Raw genomic sequence first — 21,577 nt, forward strand, 5'->3', positions numbered from 1 at the left:
ACATCCCAACTTAGGAGGAAGAGTTTCCCTACTCAGGAGATGGTACTAGAGAAGACACTTGCGAGCAAGTCTTCCCAGATCCTATCACAGAAGGGACAGCCTCTTCCTGAAGGCCATATCAGAAAAAGAATGAAGCACTTCTTGCAATGGCTTTTTTCTGGGATAAAATACAAAAGGCAAGAAGATGCCCAGGAAAAGGGCAGCCCCATATCAACTGTGCAGAACAGAGGCCTAGTTAAAAGTAGAGCTGCCTTTACTGGGACAACTGAAGCTCAGAAAATCGCGACAGACATCAGGAAGTTCCTAGATGAGAAACCGGGGTGTCAGTATGCAATGGATGTCACCTACTCTCAAGAGCCCCTTCCTTCCCCAGTGCAGTTTAGGAAAACTCAGCAAAAGGCGCAAGTGCAGGTCTGGACAGAGCCTGTCCAGGGGCATCCTTTCAACCACAGGGCTCCCTCCTGTAAACTGACAAATATCAAGTCCTGCCATCAAGAAGCTATCTTTGCTGGCCAGAGTTATCCTCCAAGTAGTACAAGACAGATCAGAGATAAGAAGAGACACCCCCAGAAAGTTGTGGCATTCAAGGACCAGCGACTGTGTCACAAACATCCCCCACCAGTGTCCCACAGGGAGCCTGTGCCCCATCCAAGCCCCACCCGCAGGCGTCAAGCTGGCCAGGCACCCACCACTGCGCTCAGCACTGCTGAAGGCCCTGTGTTCAGACATCTGTCTCTACTGTCTAGACAGAAAACACTTCCCCAGAATTTCCAGGGATGAAGACTTCCCATCCAGAAGTAACTCCTTCCTTGTAGAGATTATTGATTCTCCCCAATAAATATTTATCTAATAATAGTGTATCTTTTCTGTGTACTGTGTACTGTGTTGGGGGCATGGGTTTTGGGTAACTCAGGGCTTATGTGTAAGGGAAAGGAAGGAGATAGTTCAGCTCTTACTGATTGCTTCCTTTGGCTTTGGCTAAAAGGTGACCAGTCCTCTGGAGTTCTTGCTGAGAAATAGATATTGTGCCCCTTCCACCCCCGCCACCCCCCCGCCCCGCCCCAAAGCCCATTTCCTCCCTGATGAAATTTGAGGAGATGGGCTTTGTCTTCTGCCGCTTAGCTTAGCCTTAATGAAAATGTATAGCAGCCCACATCTCCCCCCTCACTGAATGTTTTATATCCTTTAGAGAAGTAGGGGAGATAGGTCTTTTATACCTGAGGAGTGTTAAGTGCAGGTATACTTTCTGAAAATAATGCTGAAGAAGAAACAACAGCTTAATCATTATTTAGAACTCAGTGACCAGAGGCTCCTACAGGGGGCTGAACCCTGAATGGCACTATTTGGGCGGAGGTGTTGCTCTACTGGACCCTGGGCTACTTGCCGTAGGGTCCAGGAACAGCACAGCAGCTGCTTAAGAATCTGTTATGTGGGTCATGTTAATGTATCGGGAGAGCATACTTTAAACTTGACATGGAGGTTTCCTTACTAGAAAGGCACCCTGGGGAAGTGGTTCCCCTCCCGGGGTATTTTTTCAGGCTGCTCAGTTGATGCCTGTTTTTTTTTTTTTTTGCAGAGGAAAAGCACCACTCAGCTGTCAGTGGTAGGAATGTTGACCAGGCAGCCACCTACCTCCCAGGGTAAAATACAGCTGAGAGTAAGCAAAAGATGTCTTAAAGTGAGTGGGAAAGAAAGAAAAAGTGAAGGGAAAGAATGTCCTTACTGGTGGAACAAAGTTCATGCCTCATCATTCCCATATTCTGACCCTGTCCTGCTCCCCCATTCCTCAATCTGATCCAAGCACCATGTCCTTGAGGCTGACCAGAGAACTGCACGGCACACTGATGCCTTATATCAAAAAGGCATGGGGGTGTCTTTGAGTACTAAAACAGTATCTCCAAGGATGTCATCAAGATGGCATCCCCCTCTTTGGGGAAGGTGATCATGGTGCTTTCCTTCCATCTATGCTTGATGGGAATATACAAGATACTGCCCTTAGTGTGTACAGTTCACCAATCAAGATGAAGGTGCCACCACTGATATTAATAGCCTTGGTGGAGCCGTGGTACACCTCCCCAGGATACCTGCAGCTCATGAACCAGAGGTGAGTCCTAGACTATGCACTGGGGTATCAGACATTTGGGGGCTTACCACGGACCTCCTTTTTTTGGCCAAGGCTGCACACATACCCACCCTTACAATGAGGTCTAGAGGGAAGGCAACTCTACTTGTACAGACTGGGACTCAAAAATAGGGTGAGTATCCTAGAGAGCACCTGAGGTAGTTTTTCCAGAAAGACTTATGGATACTGGGTGTTAAAACAAAAAAACAAAAGTAGATGTCCACTACAGCCTTCTCTCACTACTTTTATTTTCTTATCCAGAGTTATGACATTGATCCTACAATATCTGAAGCTTATGGTCACACAGAGAAGGCAGATTCCGTGGAGCCCCCGGGAGAGGGACAAAAGGTGGGAGGGGGCCCAGGGTGGGGAACAGGAAGAGGTGAGGAATGGTGGAGGGCTCTAACCTCCATGTGGATAGACCTGTCAGTAACCCAGCTTCCCTGTTCCTACATCATCTCATTTTTACTTCCATTCCAGTGCAGTCACTGCCACACTGTAGAGCTTATTACCAGGAACACTTCTGCCATCTGGAATAATACAGCCTGACATTCCACCCTTTGGCCTCATCCTCCATCCTTCCAGCTTATATACTACTTGTTAATTTTTCAACTTTAGGTCGTTTTTCCACTTACTCTTCCTCTATCCACCAAGCTCTTGTCTTCTTTTTCTTTCTCTCCAAGGTAGGCTTGGTGGTCTATCAGGTAAGCAACATTTAAAAAGCTCCACTACAAATAGGCCCCATCCAATCACCTTTAATCCTTCCTGTCTGGCAAAATCCCCTATCTCTGCCTTTTCCAGAAATACCTTCCCATAAGTAGCTGATGACTATTGGATTAAATCTCACAATCAAGTCTACTGATGCCATGATAAATTCAGCCCTCATGCTACCTGGAAATAATGCATCCATTCCACAAATTCTTATTCCATGCTTACTAACATGTGAACAAAACAAATGGAACTTAGGTCACAGTTTCCTTAGTCCATTTTCTCTCCAGTGCTACTCAAATCTATTTCAAATCTCCTTCACTTTTCTCAAATTTAGGCCATCTCCACTTGCTCAGCAGATGTGCCAAACCACCATTCACAGAGGAACTAGAAGTCATGAGATGGGAAATTTTCATCAAAATCCTTAAAAAAAAAAAATTTCCCATTCCTCCTTTCCTTCTTCCTTCCTGTTATATGGAAAGAAGTTTCTTTCCCAACGTCAAAGGAATTACACTTCCTGAAATTTCCTTATTGAGAGATAGCTAAACTCTAGTCTTGATGGACTGATCACCCTGGCCAGGTATCCTTTTGCTCCCTCCCTCTCCTTATGAGTCACTCTACATCTTTTATTATTTTTAAAGCTTTTTAGTACAAAAATGTTTAAACATGCACGAAAGCAGACAGAACAATGTAACCTCCCATACACCCCTCACCCAGCTTTCACAGTTATCATTTGGCATGTGTGATACATCCCATCTTTTACACTATGATTAAAGTGTAAAAGCCCATTTAAACATCTTGTCATCTATCTCTTAAGACATATGCTATGTGCCCATGTCAGAGCTCTCACATTTCTTTGATACTTGTCACCTGTGGTACACAGTTATTCACAACAGATGTACACAGCATTGGTGACAAAAAAGCATTGTGCTTTAGAGGCTCTGGCAATCAGTTCTGCTCTGCCTTTTAGTCAACCCTAAGGAGTCATTTGAATGAATTCCTCCCTCAACCCCATATAAGAAGTAATCTTACAGGTCAAATTCAGTGCACAATATTGCTTTCCCTTAATCACACAGTAACTATAACATGCAGAAGGAATATAAGTAGTAAACTGTGCATGTTGATAAAGACTTGACATTATTATATGTGTTTTCAAATATTTACAAGAAAATATTTTTCCTGTCACATAGTTAAAATGAGCTATTGTGTTTCGAGTTAAACACAGTAGATAAAACACACTTGTTTATCTTCTCTTTCCCCAAATGCCATTAAAAGCAAGAGTAGATGAAAAAAAAAATTAAGAGTAGGTGAAAAGAGGTTCAACATCTCTATCCATCAGGGAAATGAAAACCAAAGCCACTATGATCTAACACTTCACACACACAAGAATGACTAGAAACACAAAGTCAGATTAAAACAAGTGTTGGTGAGAATGCGGAGAAACTGGAACCCTGATACACTGCTTGTGGGAATGAAAAATGGTGCAGCTGTTTTGGAAAACAGTCTGGCAGCGCTTCAAAATGTTAAACATAGAATTACTATGTGACCCAGCAACTCCACTTCTAGGTGTATACTCAAGAGAAATGAAAACATATGTCCACACAAAAACTTGTAAACAAATGTTCATAGCAGTATTATTCATAAGAGTTAAAAGGCAGAAACAACCCAAATGTCCATCAACTGATGAATGGGTAAATAAAATATGGTATATCCATGCAGTGTAATATTTTTGGCATTAAAAAGCACTGATACATGCTACAACATGGCTGAACCTTGAAAACATTATGCTAAGTGAAAGAAGCCAGTCACAAATAACCACGTATGATTCCATTCATGTGAAATATTCAGAATAGGGAAACCAAGAGAGGACAGAAAGTAGATTAATGGTTGCTTAGAGCTGGGAGATGAAGGGTGGCGGGTAATAGCTAAAGGTTACGGGGTTCTTTCTGAAGTCATGAAAATGGTTTTAAAATTGTGATGCACATATCTGTGAGTATAGTAAAAATCATGGTATTACACACTTTAAATGAGTAAATTGTATGGTATGTGAACTATATTTCAATAAAACTATTCAAACAAAGGATTTAGAAAGAATAAGTGCTTAAGGATGACTAGAAGGAGAGAGGATACAACAAAAGATGTCAACACATTTTTGGAAGATGGAAATCTGGTGGAGGAATGGTAATTGGCGAGCAGAGCAGATGAAGTGCTGGCAAACCAATTCACACCACAAAACGCCAGAAGACGGATGACCTGGTGGCACCAGATCAGAAAAATTAGGGGTTCCATTCTGTAAACATGTTGATTTTTTTCCTTTTTTTTTTTTTTTGTATTGTGTTTAATTTAAAAAAATTTGTTGGTGGGGAGGGTGTGGTGCTCTTCTGCAGCATTTTGTAAAATCCTGTTGAAATGTGCAGAGGGTCCCAGGTTTCTTGCCTGGGACAGAATGTGAAATAACTTTTAAAGCTGGCATTACACATTTCTGGCGTTTGGGTATGGTGATGATGGTAGCTGCAAGAATCAAAGGCAGAAATCTCAAAGTTTAGGTAAAATCCAGGACAGCAGGCAATAGTCCGTTTTTTAAATGTATTTATTTGAAAATAACTAAACTTGTGGAAAAGATGCATGGATGGTAAAAACTATGTACCCTTTATCCAGACTTACCTACTAACATTTTGACCCATTTGAGATCTCTCTCCTCTCTGTGTCTCTGTTTCTGTCTCCTTCCCTTCCTGCCTCCACTCTCTACATATGAATACGCACACACACACACATATATGAAAAATATGCATACATTTCTGAATATTTGAAAATACATTTCATGCATCATCCACCTTCTCCTTGAATATTTCATTGTGTATTTAAGAAAAAGAAGATTCTCTTACAGACAGTACAGTTAGTTATCCCCTTCAGTAAATTTAACAATGACATAAAACTTTTAACTAATTTCCCATTCATATTCCATTTTTGTCAATTTATTGAGTAATGTCCTTTGTGGCTTTTTTTCAAAACCTCCATTACAGGATTCAGAATCACAGACTGCATTTAGTTGTCATGTGTTTTTAGTCTCCTTTAATCTGGATCAGTGTTTCTCAGTCTTTCTTTTTTTATGACAAAGCCACTTTTTGAAGAATATATTTGATGTGTCATTTTTATGACCCCTTCTATCCTGGAAATTCTTTTGGTGGAGCTTATATTGCTCAGACTTTAGAGGATGTTTTTACAGTTGTGAATCCTAGGGACCTCAGGGACAGTCAGGACCAAACTTTCTATAAAAAAAAAACAATACCAGAGATACAAACATATGTGGAGGGGTTCTTCTGAACAGATACACCTCCTGCAGTCAAGGGAGGAAGGTATGTGAGATGGAGTGGGCTTGAAATGGACCCTCCTTTTGGGTAGAGACAACAGGGGAGCTGTGGATGCAGGAGAAGACAGGTAAAGAAAGGAGCTGTCATTACTAGTATCCTCCTCATAGGGGAGGGAGAGAATTAGGTAACTGGGGTGAAGACTGATTCATCAGACTCAACGAGGGAATACAGGCAAGCAAAGTAAGGAAATGACACAGCTTAATTTCAGCAGTTTATAATCTAAATAATGAAGGTATAAGGGCTACAACTATTAAATGACTAGCACGGGGAGATGAAATAAATACATATACACATCAACAAAAATGACATCATTGTTTAAAAAGGTATGGAGATGCCAACAGGAATTTTGGTGGCAAGTAAGAAAGTAGATGGGGAAAAAAATCATAAAACTTTTCATAGAAGAAGTAACCATGAGTGTGATTCAAAAAAGTTAAAACATATTGCTAAATATTGTGCTCATTAGAAGTTATGTTAAAGAGAAGCCCACTCCTTAAATCAGGGTGTGTTTGGTCCTTCGGGTTGTGTTCTGTAAAATAAAGAAAAAAATTTTAAATGTTTTGAGAGGGATTTTTCAGAAGAGGGAGCAAGCAGCAGGATGAGACACTGTATGGGTGGAGGAGGCTAGATTTGAGAACCTTAGGGGGCTAATTAGCTTAATAGGGATTTTAGGAAAAAAAGAACTACTAAAGCTTTTTAAGTTGTTTGCCATAGTTTCATGGGTGTGCCATGCCCTTGTTTCCCTTTTTGTCATGCTTCCTGTACACTGGTACAGGCTACTCTGCACTCTTACACTTTTTGGTGAATGTGAATTCTTTTGAGGAGATATGGGGGCGTATATTTCTTCTGAGTATGTTTCTGGCTTCATACAGGTGAGAACACATTATGTATGAGGGGAAGCTGTAGTTGAAGGCTTGGAGGTAAAAATCCCTTGGCATAGCAGAGTTTTAAATATTATGTGGGGTCCAAAGGTAGATCACCAAGCAGTAAAATGGTCTCAGGTAATATCTGGGTAACATGTGGAATAAATAGAAATTTTCACTAAGGTAAATATATGGTATGTAAATGTGTGGGTTGGAAGGTGGGTTAGAGGTATCTAAAGGGCCCTGGAGGGATGGATAGATCTGCTGGGTTGGATGGTGGGGGAAGGATTGTGAGTTTATCTCTCTTGTGTTGTCCCCTCCCCCACCCTCAAGAACCTTTGGTGTTTACGCTTAACCTCTGTAATGTGGGTAGAGACAACAGTGGAGCTGTGGATGCAGGAGAAGACAGGTAAAGAAAAGAGCTGTCATTACTAGTATCCTCCTCATAGGGGAGGGAGAGAATTAGGTATCTGGGGTGAAGAACTCTACAACTCTAATCTAGAATGTGCACTTTCAATGCCCAGATGCTTGAGGCAGCAATGCACTTCTGATGATCTGGACCATCTTCTTTGTCTGAGGAGCCTTACTGCACCATGGCTGAGCTCCAGCTCAACTTCCTAGGTTTTCCCATCCTTGCCTTTGTGTGTTGGGTGGGGCTCCTTCTTCTGTCACTGTGCTACCTAAGGAGGAATTCATGTTTCCCAATACTTTGGAAACAGGGAGAAATCGATCAGGTCAGCAAACCAGAGTCCCTCAAAGATATTAAATCTTTTCAAATAGATGCATTCAATGGTATCAGTTTCCCTCTAAGTACTGCTTTTTCTGCAGCTCACAAATTTTGACAAGTTGTATTTTAATTTTCATTTAGTTTAAAATATTTTTTTCTCTTGATATTTCTTCCTTGACCCATGTTTTAGTAGCATGTTGTTTACTCTCTAAACATTTTGGCATTTCCAGCTGTTTTTCTGTAATTGATTTCTAGTTCAAGTCCATTATGGTCTGAAAATATACTTTGTATGATTTCTATTTTATATTTGTTAAGGTGTGTTTTGTGGCCCAAAGTGTGGTTTATTTTGGTCAGTGCTCCATGTGTGCTTGAGAAGAATGCATATTCTGTTGTTGGATGAAGTATTCTATAAATGTCAATTAGATCAAGTTGATTGATGGTGCTGTTTAGGTCAACTATATCCTTACTGATCTTCCGCCTGCTGAATCTGTCCATTTCTCATAGGGGGTATTGAAGTCTCCAAAAATAACAGTGGATTCACCTAATTCTCCTTGCAGTTGGACCAGTTTTTGCCTCACATATTTTGACAGTCTGTTGTTAGATTGTACACATGTTAAGGATTGTTGTGTCTTCTTGGAGAGTTGACCCCTTTGTTGTTATGTATTGCCCCTCTTTATCCCTCATAACTTTCCTTGTTCTGAAGCCTGCTTTGTCTGAAATTAATATAGTTCCTCCTGCTTTCTTTCATCAGTGTTAACATGGTACAGTTTTCTCTTTCCCTTTACTTTTAATCATCTGTGTCTTTATATTTAAAGTGGGTGTTTTGTAGACAACATATAATTGGATCTTGTTTTATCCACTGACAGTCTGTCTTTTAATTGGTGAATTTAGAACACTTACATTTAGTGATTTTTTTATATAGTTGGATTAATATCTGCCATATCTGTAACTGTTTAGTATTTATTATGTGTATTCTTTTTTTCTTCTTCTCTTTTTCTGCCTTTTCTGATTTTAAACAAGCACTTTATATGATTCCATTTCTCTCTTCTCTTAGCATGTCAAGTATTCTTCTTTAAAAAATATTTTCATGGGCTTCCCTGGTGGCGCAGTGGTTGAGAGTCTGCCTGCCGATGCAGGGGACACGGGTTCGTGCCCCAGTCCGGGAAGATCCCACATGCCGTGGAGCAACTAGGCCCGTGAGCCATGGCTGCTGAGCCTGTGCGTCCGGAGCCTGTGCTCCGCAATGGGAGAGGCCACAACAGTGAAAGGCCCGCATACCAAAAACAAACAAACAAACAAAAAAATATATATATATTTTCATGGTTGCCCATGAATTTGTAATATACATTTACAACTAATCTAAGGCCACTTTTATATATAACATTATACCACTTCATAGGTAGTGCAGGTTCCATTATAACAGAGTTCCCAATTCCTCCCTCCTGTCCCTTGTAACACTGATGTCATTTATTTCACTTATCCATATACTATAATCACCCAATACACTATCATTAGTATTATTAGGTCAACTGAGAATAAGAAAAATAAAAGTTTTGTTTTACCTTCATTTATTCCTTCTTTTCCCTTCCTTTATGTAGATCTGAGTTGTCCTTTTCCTTCTCCTTGAAGAACTTTTTTAACATTTATTCCAGGGCAAATCTGCTGCTGATGAGTATCTCAGTTTTTGTTTGAGAAAGTTTTCATTTCTCCTTCACTTTTGAAGGATAATTTCACTAGACACAAAGTTCTAGGGTGATTTTTTTTTTCTTGCAACACTTTAAATATTTCACTCAATTCTCTTCTTGCTTGCATGGTTTGTGATAAGCCCATAATTCTTATCCTTGTTCCTTTAGAGGTAGGATATTACTTTCTTCTGTATTCTTTCAAGATTTTATCTTTCAGCTTCCTACAGTTTTAATAAAATATGTCCAGGTATAGACTTTCTTCATATTTATATGCTTGTTGTTCTCTGAGCTCCCACAATCTATGGTTAATCCGTCATTAATTTTGGAAAATCTTGGGCTGTTATTTCTTCAAATATTTCTTATTCTCTCTTCTCTCTTTCTTCTCCTTTTGGTATTTCAATTACATGTATATTACACATTTTGAAACTGTCTCACAGTTCTTGGATATTCTGAGTTAAAGGTTTTTTTAAAAATTCTTTTTCTCTTTGCATTTCAGTTTGCAAAGTTTCTACTGACAGACATATTTTCAAACTCACTTACTCTTTCCCTGGCCATAGGCAATATACAGATGAGCCAATTAAAAGCATTCTTCATTTCTGTTATAGTGTTTTTGGTTTCCAACATTTCCTTTTGATTCTTTCTTAGAGTTTCCCTCTCTCTGCTTATTGCTCATCTGTTCTTGCATGTTTCTGCTTTTTCCATTAGAGCCCTTAACATGAAACGATGGTTATTTTGGATTCCATGTATGACAATTCAAAAATCTCTGTCATATCTGAATGTGGATCTGATGCTTGCTTTATCTATTCAGACTGTTTTTTCTTGCCTTTTTATCATACCTTGTAATTTTTTGTTGAAAAGCCAGACATAATGTATTGGGTAATAGGAACTGAAGTAAATAGACCTTAGTGTGAAGTTTTATGTTAATCCGGGTAGGTGTTGGTTGTGTTTAATATTTACTGTAGCTGTATATGTCAGAGACTTCAATTTCCTATAGTGTCCTTGTTTTAATCTCCCTTGGTGTCTTCAGATTTCCCTAAGTCTCCTCCTTATATAGAGCCTATGCCTTGCAGCTCTTTCGGCTATGATCCTCTGTTACCATACTGGAGCCCTGTTGATGTGGTAGTAAGGTGCTGGGGGGGAGGGGATATGATTAAATCTGTCTTTTAGTGGTCCTGTGTCCCTGGGTTATTCACAGATGTTTCTAACACTTTTCTCTCTTTCTTTCTTTTCACTTTTTAGAAGAGATAAGAAAGCTAGAGGGAAATGGAGTTGGATAACTTCCCTTCTCCCATGTGGGATAAGTCTCTGGTAGTCTTTTCCTTTGCTGAGTAAGCTTCTGTTATGGAGAACATTCAGGGGATATTTCAGAATGTTTTCAAAATTGTTACTTTTCTTCCCATTCCCACTCTCCTCCACCAGAAACATCAGAATTTTTCATGGCTCTTCACTGTGAGAACCTGGTGGGGTTCCCATAGGCGAAACCCATGAATAGGTGGAGGCCCCCCTAAGATAATGACCCTAGGAGTTTCTCGCTCTCATGTTAGCCCATGTGCATCCTCTAGCAATTTGTCAAAGTGTCCTTTTAAGTGTTCCTATCAATTTCTAGCTCCAGTGGCCTCTGCTTGAGGTAAGCGGACCTCAACTGTGATTCTCTGCATTCACCCTCTATGAAGATTTTGGAGTGATTTGCCCTGTGACCTTAATTCTCTAATGCTACAAGAAAAGTCACTGACTTTCAATTGGTTCAGATTTTGCTTCTTCTGAAGACTGGAGTAATGGCACTCAAGCTCTTTAAGTGTTGGAGCTGGAACCAAAAGTTGCCTCTCAAAGAATGATTCTTTATTTTCTTGTTCCCCCGCTCACATTTCTCAGTGAGATTGGTTGGGTCAGAGAGACACCTAAGATAGGAAGTTCAAGGAGAGGATAGAACATCATAGGCCAGGCAGGGCCAGTAGTTCTGGGGGGACTAAGGCTTCCAATTGAAGCCCATGGCCCATCTGAGTGTTTGGAGATTCCAGGATAAAATCCCAAGCAATAACTTTGCAGTAACTTTGTGGCCCTGGGTTGGGCTATTTAGAGAGTTTGGGATCTCTGCAGGAGAATAGAGTTCCCCATTGCTTGATCATGCCTCACTTCTCACATCAGGCCTCTCTCGACAGAGCCTTCCTTTGTGCTGGGCTGATCAGAGCAGCAATGCTGGGCCTCTGAGCAGAGCCTGGAGCCTGAGCTCCAGGATACAGGGTCCTATCTGAGGGACATGGACGTGACTGTTGGCCTCAGATGCTAGGCCCTCCTTGGGCAGATGACTTCTGACTGAGAATATCAAGTGTGGACCTCATAGTCGAAAGTCTTTCTTTGAGTTTGTCAAAGAAGAAAAAAATCGAAAGCATTTTAAACCTTTAAAATTGATAAAAGGAAGGAACATAAAGTTCTATTAATTAACATAGAGTCATATTATTCATGGATAATGAATATCTGAGTTTCCTAGAGAAGAGTGAGAGAAATGAGCCCCAGCCCTTCATTCTTTTCTTTTGTTCTCAGCATCAGGGCAGAGCCAAGAGGAGAAGGAAAGGTGGAACACCAAAAGGTAAGGTTCTGCCTATCCCACCTGAACTCTCCAAGGGTGACCCTTCCTGCCTTTTCCATGAGATCCAAGGTCCCTGATCTCTGAGGATGTCAACTGCTAGATACAGTTTCTCTCAGAGACCAGAGTTCTCAGAGGAGAGGCTTGTGGGAAGTCAGTCAGAGCCTGAGACACTTCTCAGATTCCCTGCTCTGCTCATCGCTGGGCATGAAGCAGTGATGGACCTGGGCAATGGGTGTTTCCCAACAGGTGGCCAGGTGAGATGTCAAGAGTCAGAACTTCTGTGTCCTGACTCTGTAAAAGTCCTTTGACTTCCTGGATGATCAGATTCCTCTTTGAGGTAAATAACCATTGACCTATATTCCTCAGAGGGTGGTTCTGAATATCACATGGGAGAATACATATGAAAGCCCTTTGTGAATGATAAAGCAACATATACTTGAGGTACCGCTAAAGGACATTCTACTAAGCCTCCTATAAGGTCTCCTTGTTTCTACCTTCATCACTCTCCTGGTGTCCCAGGTTGCAGAGCTTGCCAGAGCAAAGTAGAGGAGGCAAGCAAGGTGCTTTCTCTTCTGCAAAGGTGACTGAACATTACCTTCTTTCCTGTATCCCACTTTTTAGTGGAGTCTTTGAATTTCTAGGGCCTCATTGAAGCCTGGTATTGACATGGGAGGGAAAATCCTCAGATTCAGAATGTGAAAGCCTTGGGCAGGGGGATAAAAGATTTATTGTGAGATTAAGGAAGTAAAAGAATGTGAAAGGATAGTATACATTGGGCAGCCATACTTTTGCCAGACCTGCCAGGGTCTCATGTTTGTTCTGGTCCTGGTTGCATCTTTGTACTTCCTGTCTTCTGCAGCCCCCTGGGCCGGCACGATGACACCACCCGCTTTCGTCAACTCTTATGTCCAGACCCCTTCTGTGAGGTGTGTAATAATGCAACTGCTGAGGTCAATTGGCTGCTACTCCCAGAGGCCCTGGAAGATTCTACTTCCTCTGTGTTCCCTTTGGCTTCCACAGCTCCTGTGACTGAGTCATCATTTACTCTGTCCCCTGCCTTCTCAACAGTCCCTTCAAGAGACCTCACACCAGCCTCTCCGCCTGAGCCTTCCCCACTGCCCCCCTCCGTTCTCTCCCCTAACCCAATGACTCCCTTAGTTAACTTTTCTTCACCCTCACCACTGGGTCACTCTCTGGCACCAGAGCCTTTTCCTTCCTTGAATTCCGAATTCCCTGTGGACTATTCCCCACCCCAACCCCTTGCCTTTCCCCATCTCCTACCACATGACACTCAGACAGCAGGTCCTGTTCTCCCACGAGAGGCCACTTTGTCTCCAGATACCATTTTCTCTCTTGACCCCACCCTTTCCCAAGATATCAATCCCTTATCAGATTTGTCCCAGGAAGTGAATCATCCTGATTCTTTTGCTTGCCATCATGCACCACCAGCTCTGTCTGTTTCACCACAGCCAGACTGCACTCTATCTATCTGTGACTCAACCTAAATCAACTTCCATCTTACTGAAGCCTGTTCTGGAGAACTTATCTCCAGATAGCTCTGGTGGGTTGTCCACTTGAGTTTCAACACTCAGAGGCACTGAGCATTCAAGCCTGTCAATTTCAGACTTCTCCTCATGGCAAGCTAATGCCAAGAACGTGTTCCTCCCCACATTATCACACTCTGATTTTCAGAGAGACAATGTTTCCTTCCATCTACCAGACACCTGTCTCTGGGGAGACTCTGTTACCAAGCACGTGGAGGCCAATAGCCATTCTTTCTTTGGCTTTAACATCCAGGGACTCTTGGAGAGACAAAGAAAAAAGAAAATGGCTTTCCAGAGTTTAGAGAAGAAACAACAGGAAGAGGGACCATTTTCAAAACAAATGTCAGAATACCAACGGACATCTTCAGGGAATTCATTGCAATCACTTGATGTAAAGGACACTAGAGCCCCCCAAACTGGCTGGAACAGTGAAAGCAAACCAGAGCAGCTGCGCATTTGTCAGCAGCTCCTATATGACATGACTCTGGGGGAAAACTCGTAGCAGAAGTATAGCCAGCTCTTCTGGGGTCTTCCCTCTTTGCACAGTGAGCCCCTAGTGGCTACTCTCCTGGCTTCTAGTAGTAGTTCCCCACTAGAGTCTCACTCTGTTTTATTCAATGGAATCTGTAATGCTTCTGCATTCAAAATACGGGATCAAGAATCTCCACCACTCCTTTATTCCCATCCCCTTCTGCTCCCTCATGTACATCCACAACCCTTGCCTCAAACTAAACCCCAATCCCAGCCCCTACCTTTCACTCAGGTCCAGCCCCAGGCCCACCTTCAATCCCAAATCCCAATTCTACCATCTTCTTCTCCATCCCAGTTTAGGGACCATGGAGTGTCTTTCCATAGATTCCAGAATGAGTCAGACTTTCATATCGCGACTGGAAATCAACACCTGGAATGGCACGTGTTGCAGAAACAACAGGAAAGTTTGTGGGGTTTAGTTCCTGTGCTCCAAAAATCTCAATAAGCCACTTGTCCTCAAGCTCTTAACCTCCCATTGGTCAACCGGTCGTCCCATGCCTATGTACCAGTCTCCGTCCTTGGCCATTTTCATATCACCAGTGAACCCCAGGAGAAACTGGAGCTCCACATTCCAAGCAGGCTAATTCCATGATGGTGCCTCCAAGCTTGTAGGAATCTAGAGTCCCCAGCACTGATGGAGCCTCAGTATAAATTAACAGAAGTACCTCAGCAGAGAGGCACACATGTTCACTTACAAATCTCTGAGCTTCAGGGCAAGGATAGCAAGGTTATAGGGAAGACTGAATTGGGTCTCCCAGCAAATTTCCATGAGTGGGACCCAACGAAGTTTCAGCTAAGGGATGACATGAGGAAGAATCTTGGCTATATGCTAGAGAAGAGCCCAGAAGACAGTCCACAAGAGGTCTCAGAATGTTACCTAGTGCAGGGTCTGAGGGCTGCTTTGGAGACAAAAACTAACTGTGTGTGTCACTCAAGGAATCACTCAGGGAATGAATTATTAAATGTCTCAAGGAAGGACATAGATTGGAATCAAATAAAAACCATTCTTAGATTACACGTGAGCACGAAGTCTTGGTAGATCAGTGCAGGTAGGTTTCCTATAGGTGTGTGTCATTCGTGGCTGGCTGACGACAATACTTTGCCTCCTTCTGGGACCAATATGGAAGACGCAGATTCAAAAAGCGCAATGGTAGGTAAAGTCTACCACCAGATTAGTACTCTAGAGCTTTCTTTTCTTGATCCTAACACCCGAAAGGTGCTAGAAGCCCATATTTTAAGGTTTCGTGTGACTCAGAGATGGGGTCTACCCCTCAAGGTTCTTGAATCCATAAAATTCTATATGTTGAGAGAAGCCAAAACATGGCCTCTTCCTCAATTTGACTTTCCCTCCTCAACCACCCATATTTCTGGAGTCGATTCCAAAGGTAAGGTTTCCAAGCCCCTTGAAGGAAGTTCTAAAACTTCTCAGGGAAACAAGGTGAGAGCTACAAATTCATTCCTGGTGCTGGATCATCCTCTTCCTGTTATCTCATCTGTGGACAAAGAAGGACAGCAGGCCTCGCAACCATCACACTCTGATATCGACCAAAGGCTTGCAGAGGACGTTCAGACAATTTAGCATGGCAGACAGACTTTTCAGCTGCTCACACACAGAAACAAAGACAAAGTGAGTCAGAGTGAGACTCTACTCGACCACAGATGCAGCCCAGAGGTGCCCATAAGGCAAGCTGGGGATGGACATGAGCCAAGGGATGAGAACATGAACTCCAGTGATACAGTAGAAATGATTCAGGGCCAAAAGACAGTGGGGAAGAATTTAGAACATTCTTTCATGTCCAATGTGTCCAGGGGGATATTTAAGGCCAAGGAGCTGTGTGCTCTTAAATCACAATATTGTGACATCTTGACAACCAGCGAGTTGGAAAGCTCCCAAATGGCATATGTCAATATGGATAAAATAGAAACTACCCTGACCACCCAATGTCTCTCACCAAAAATAACTGTTCCCCAAGATTCTAAACTATCAGACCTTCAAAACCAGCTCCTTAGTGAGTTAAAGTTTAAATTCGAGGGTAAGGAGCATAGCCAGGCTGTACACTGTCCCACTGACATGCCGCTGATTTCAGGTAGGTTGCCTTCCAAGTCTTCACTGACTCATGTCCACAGTGTCTCCACTGGGGACATGGCATCTTCCCAGGTGCTGCATGTCCACTTGGAGGACAGTGGGATCAGCATGGAACAGAGGGAGGATCCCTCTAGGCATGTCTCATGGAACTGCCAGGATAAGAATTTCCCACCTGTTGCAAAGAGAGTGAGACCTCCAGGCTCCAAAGCAGGAGAATACAGAAGTGAGGATTCAGGACTAGGGACGTCTACAGGCAGAAAGAAGAGCCACCCTGTTGAGGAAAGAGAATTAAAGGACACTTCCCCACCTCTGTCACAGAATGAACAGCTTCCTCCAGAAAGTTACTTCAGAAAAAAGATGAGGTGATTTTTTCAGTGGATTGACTCCAAGAGGAAAATCAAAGACCAGGAAAGTCCCCAGCAAAAAGCCAAATTCATGTCAACCTTTGTGCAGTACCAAGACTCAGTTGAAAGTGCAGCTATCTTTGTGAGTTATGGGCCTCCTGAAGCTCAGGAGCTCATGACAGCCATTGGGAAGATCCTAGAGGAGAAGCTGGCATGTAGGTTCAAATCTGAGGCCTTGGAGTTAAGTCAGCACAAGAAGAAACTGCAGACCCAGGTACAGCCTGACAAGGGACATCCCTCCAACTCTGGGGCTCTCTCTGACCCACAGCAAGAGGAACAGGCATGTACCAAGTCCTCAAATCAAGAAGCTGTTTCTGTTGACCAGAGTTGTCTTACAAGTGTTAGACAGAACAGAGACAGGATCAGACATCACCAGAAAGTTGTGGCCTTTGAGGACTAGGTATTATGCCAGAGTCAACTCTCTTCCATGTCCTCCAGGGAGCTTGTACCCAATCCAAGCCCCACCTGCGTGCATCAAGAATGCCAGGTACCTCCGGCCACCCTCACCCCTGACGAAGGCACTGTGTTCAGAGATTTGACTCTTCTATTCAAACAGAAATTGCTTCTCCAGCATTTCTAGGGAGAAAAAATTTCTCCAAAGAACTCAGTCGTTGTTGAGAAAACCTCGCGGTTTTCACGATAACACATCCTCTGAGGAAAACAATCTTTCTTTAGTACAACTGAGAATACTGATCCTCCTCAATAAATGTTTCTTCTAATAGAGAAACATTAGTGCTCTCTGTGTACTGCACTGGGGGCATGGGTTTTTGGGTATCCTGGAACTTGTTTGTAGAGAAAGGAAGGAGTAGTTCAGCTCATACTGATTTCCTCTCTTGGCGTCTAAGAGATGACCAGTTCCTTGTAGGGAGCCTGATAGCAGCCTCCTCAGTTTCATCCTGGGGTCCTTTATTTGATCCTGCTCAAATGTCCCCTACTTAAAAAACTTTATTTTTCTATAAAAAAGTACAAAAAGTTTACTCTAGAAACTTTCAGGCTTTTCCAAAGTGAGAAAACCCCTTAAAGTCCAGAACTTGGCTCAAACTGTCTTCTTATCTGCTCTCAGACTATCCTGAACTGTATACAGCTATAGTCGGGTAAGTTACTCTGGCATAATGTAGCCAGAATTAACCCTTGTTCCTGCAGAAAGTTTTGGAGAGTGTTTAGGCCCTGAGGTTAGTGGAAGACAGAAATCTTCCTCTTAGATCTCTTGGTGAGGATTAAATGTCACCTGCAACTGAGAGCCCTTCTCTCCTTCATGAAGTTTGTAGTGATGGGCCATGTTCCCTACCCCTTAACCTTACCCTAATGAAAATGGGTAGCAGTTCACCTTTTCCCCTTCCTCTACCCTTACTGGAGCAGTAGGGAAGACTGAATTTGCAGCTCTGAAAAGGACAAGGGATATGAATATTTTCCTGAAGATGGTGACTTACTTTCATTTAGAAAAAGCTGCTGATTCCAGAGTATCTCATAGGTAGGTGGTCATTGAGTGGAGTGTATATAAATGGGCTTTGTGATTGTGGACACTGGATTGGCCAGGGCAGCGTCTAGGAACTGGGTGGGTCCGGCTTAACAATCTGCTACACATGGGGTGTTAATCTGTCTGGAAAGCACATTTTGAGCTTGACAATGAGGTCTCTGTGCTTGTGAGAACACCTTGAGGAACAGGAAGAGCTGCTCCTCAAGGAAATTTCTTCAGGATATGTAGCTTGATAGCGTCATTTACAGGAATGGTCATCAGGCAGTCACCCAGAATTTTGGGGAAAAGGAGAAAGAGAGTAAAGAAAATGTAATGGTGGAATGAATGGGAAAGGAAGAAAAAAATGAGAAGGGGAAAGAATGACATCATCATCACTACTCGTGATCCCATACTGGCCATCCATTCCACCCAACACAACCCTACCTATGCCTCCAGTACCTCCTGGATACTAATCAGGGCTCTGTAGAGCACAATGATACCATTTTAGCATAAGAGTATATTGGATACTCTTTGAGCATGAACACAGTATTCCCAGGGATGTCATCAGGGAGATGTTGTGCTATTCGGTGCCTGCCCTCCTAGTCATGCTACATTTTTCACCAAGATTACAGTAATTTAGGGGTGTATTAGTTATCTATTGCTGTATAATGGACACCCCCAAATTTAGTGGCTTAAAAAAGCACATATTTATTATCTCACAGTTTTTGTGGGTAGGAATCCAGGCAAGGCCTACCTGGGTTCTCTGCTTCAAGGTCTCTCACAAGGCTGCAATTAAGGTGTCAGTTGGGGCTGGGGTCTCATCTGAAGGCTTGACTGTGGAAGGACTCACTTCTGTGCTCACTTATACAGTTGGCAGGATGAAGTTCCTCAAAGCCTGTTGGACTGAGATCCTCAATTCTTTGTTGGTTGTTGGCTAGAGTCGGCTGGAGTCCCCCCTCAGTTCCTTGTCATGTGGGCCTCTCCAACATGTCAGCTTGCTTCATCAATGTCAGGAGACAGTCTGCTAGCAAGACAGAAGTTACAATCTTTTGTAAACTAATAATGGAAATGATATCCCATCACCTTTTCCTTATTCTATTAGAAGCAAATTACTGAGTCCAGCCTACACTCAAGGAGAGGAGTAATGACACAAGGGTGTGACTATCAGGATGTGGGGATCATTGGAACCATCTTAGAAGTCTTCCTAAGACAAGGGTTTCTTCTTGGACACCCCACTCAGTTCACTGCAGCAAAAGTGGCCAGAGGTATCCTTGCCCTCATTCACATTCATATCATCAAGGTCAAAGCTGTTTAATGGCTAAGTAGAGTGGTAGCTGGTAAGAAAAACAAAGAGGTTGGAGCATCCAAAGAAGGAGGGAAAGGTGGCATGCAGGTAAAGGTGGTGTGGGGTCACCATGAATAACCAAGTGAAAGGAGGCCTTAGAACCACATGACTCACCATTGCCAGTTTTCAGACTTGGGAGAGAGAAAAAATTAGGTGCAATATAGCTCATGCTGGCTCCCCCAGTCTCTCCCCTCTGCCCTAGCTTTCAGACCATAGGGCTAAAGAAGCAACCTTCAGCTCCTGTAGAGACAGCCACGCTTACAGAGGAAGCAAACCCTACAGATTGCAAGGTTTAGTTTCTGCTTTTATCAATATATTTAATATAGCACATCCATCATTTCAAATGTGCTTCTCACAGCTGAAACATCAGAGAAAATGAGTCACCCAATTGGTGGAAAAGCTGGTACTAGGGAACCCACAGCATTTAACTCCCATCCTGGGATATTTTCTATGTAACCATGGCCCGAGGACTTTTAACCAAGGGACAGGTGGTGGCTTAAAAGATGAGTTACTGGTGTGGGGTCACATAACAAGTCATACCCGGTGCCCAGATGTTTGCTTCCATTCAGAGAAACATTACATGAGGAAACGAGGCTGAGTTCACACCTTCAGAACATCTATGAAGTGACCTGTCCAAATGAGGGGGCAGCACCATCCGAGGGATCCCACACTCTTGTTCTGCTTCTAGGACTATTTTCCTTTTGCCCAGACTCCTGTTCCTATGGGAAAGGACTGTCAGAAAAGGCAGGAAAGTATATTAGCTGAACAATGACTGGAGAGATGAGGATCAATTTCTCTAGAAAAAGATTTCATGTGCTTTGTGCCCACACTCAGGATCACAGTGCTGGGCAGTTTCAGGAGGGGTCTCATACACATGATATTTTGTGGTACCTGAAGAAATGGTCACTGACATAGAATGTGACAGGAATGGTCTATCTGAATTTTTACAACCGCAAGCCCACACTCCAAACCTAATACCAGGGCAAACAAAATGGATGAATCAACTGGTACCTTGACGTGGATTGGGCACAGGAACCCCACATCACAGGTTCAGGCATCATGAATTTCTTTGGTGCCAGGTGCTACCTAAGAGGATCAGATTCCTTTAGGCAGCCTTCACAGGGATTAACACTGAGAACTGTGCCCCAATGTGCAGTCTCAATGAAGAGGTCCAGGCTATGAGATCAGACTCTTCTCTGAGGCCTTTCTTCTAGAACTTCTATTTGGTCCTGGATTAGAGCCTAAATTAGGCTGTTATTTTCCTGGGGACACAAGTACATGTTTGGTCTTCATTAGGGAGGCCAAGAGACAGTTCAAAGACTTGTGGAGGCTGCCTCCTTATCTCTCCCAGGAAACTCAGGGTTTATTCTTTCCTTCTATGAGGTGGGGTGGGGGTGGGCAGGCAGGGAAGGAACTGATTATTATGCAAGTTTAGCAGTGCTAGACTGCGGGATGGAGGTTGCGCTGACAATGACAAGGGTGGGTAATTTTCCTCTGTAGCAATGCTTGCCCAGCTTTAGGCATCCTTCATTTGAGGCAGGATAATTTCCCAAGCTATGGATTGCTGTTTCCACTCCCTGCCAGAGGGGACTCCAAAAGGAATAAAAGCTAACTTTCCCCTTCTGTTTTACAGGAAGTTCTGGGCTTCTGGTCTAAGGGGTTATTAATGGCTTTCATGTTTCCTGACCCCAAACAGAAGTTGTGAGATACCTATTGTACAGTCCAGTCCAGATTCTCATGTGGGAGGAGAATTTACCTGGGTGTTCCCAGGAGAGAGGAGATGGGGGTTGATATAAGTGCGGGGTTGAAAGAAGGAGAGTTGACTAAAGGTAGCAGTGGCTCCAATGACTCCATAATAAGGATGTAAAGATGAGTTCCTTATGTGGATGGCTTTTGTGTGGAAGTCCTCTAGGAGATAGCACGATTTTTTATGTGATGAAATAATGTTTGGTGAGATGACTAATCATCAAGTGCCATTATTTTGGCAGCTTCAGTAAAATACTGCACTGCCCATACTTAGCATAGAGGCTGTGAAGCCAAGGCCATTAATTTGGCCTTTTAATGGACCAAATGGGCCTGGACAATGAATATCCCAGTCCCACCATGGTGGACTTAAATCAGAGGCTCTTTCCTATATATTTGTTTGACAGT

General features: G+C 42.8%; 1 pseudogene across 1 annotated transcript in view; it reads left to right on the forward strand.

The window, feature by feature from the left end:
• LOC308619306 (spermatogenesis-associated protein 31D1-like) overlaps positions 1–17,268 on the forward strand; it is a 34,123-nt pseudogene extending 16,855 nt beyond the window's left edge. Inside the window, exons 5-8 of the transcript in view lie at positions 1,577–1,657; positions 2,000–2,104; positions 2,384–2,504; positions 12,856–17,268. The product of the transcript in view is annotated as a spermatogenesis-associated protein 31D1-like (transcript). The remainder of the gene's footprint in view (positions 1–1,576; positions 1,658–1,999; positions 2,105–2,383; positions 2,505–12,855) is intronic.
• Positions 17,269–21,577: the final 4,309 nt, after the last annotated feature.

The sequence above is a fragment of the Mesoplodon bidens genome, assembly GCF_964165515.1.
Source record: "Mesoplodon bidens genome assembly, chromosome: 6".
In the NCBI taxonomy this organism is placed as follows: Eukaryota; Metazoa; Chordata; class Mammalia; order Artiodactyla; family Ziphiidae; genus Mesoplodon; species Mesoplodon bidens.